General features: G+C 47.1%; 1 non-coding gene across 1 annotated transcript; it reads right to left on the reverse strand.

The window, feature by feature from the left end:
- Positions 1 to 547: 547 nt before the first annotated feature.
- Positions 548 to 619, reverse strand: Trnat-agu (transfer RNA threonine (anticodon AGU)). Its single transcript has one exon. It is a non-coding gene; the product is annotated as a tRNA-Thr (tRNA).
- Positions 620 to 870: the final 251 nt, after the last annotated feature.

The following is an 870-nucleotide window of genomic DNA, read 5'->3' on the forward strand; positions in this document are numbered from 1 at the left end:
ACGAAGTCCGACGAATTATCCATTAGGTCACACGGTCACTGACAAACAAGTGGAACTTATATACGACTCATCTCAAAACGCTCACACCACTGAGGAGTTGTGTTTTCGTTCTACACAGACGCTGCCCCTTGCTCTTTCACACCCATTTGATACACTCAACCTGCTACGAGGCGTACCAAATATAGACTGGGAAACTAAACCACACACTTTGTGCATTCGGAAATGTAGGGCAGGGCGTCCCTCGCCGCATTTGCTACGATGGCCATTTGCTACTTCGGCAGAAGTGGCGGCGACGACGACGACGACGACGACGACGACGACGACAGCGGAAGGCTCCGAGATATGTGAGAAATACATCTATAAAATATATTTCAGACTGCCCCGTCCCACCTTATGCTGTACCGCTTTGGCAAATGCTTTATCTGCGCCATTCGCCTTAATCACATCTGAGAGTAATTCTTAATAAAACGCCTCTTGCTAATTGTTCGTCATCCCAGATACTGTTTGCTATAAGGCCACGACGCGCAACTGATATCCAAAATCCATCTGCCTCCTGTGAGGATCGAACTCACGACCCCTGGTTTACTAGACCAGTGCTCTGCCACTGAGCTAAAGAGGCGCAGCCTAGCGGTACTTTTGCGTACTTCACCCTTACGGTCGTCTCTATCATCAGACTTCAGCTGACAACACTTCATATTACCGTCTAATATTTGCAGCTATGGCGACCCATTATTGCTTGGCTACACATCTGACATGTAAACCTAGTGCTCTCCAAATAACACCACTTGCATTTCAGAACATGTCTTTCACACATGTCTACAAAATCACCTTCACCTTAAAATACAGTTTCCTTGCGACTGACGGAGACGT

Source organism: Schistocerca gregaria, unplaced genomic scaffold (genome assembly GCF_023897955.1).
Source record: "Schistocerca gregaria isolate iqSchGreg1 unplaced genomic scaffold, iqSchGreg1.2 ptg000077l, whole genome shotgun sequence".
Lineage (NCBI taxonomy): Eukaryota > Metazoa > Arthropoda > Insecta > Orthoptera > Acrididae > Schistocerca > Schistocerca gregaria.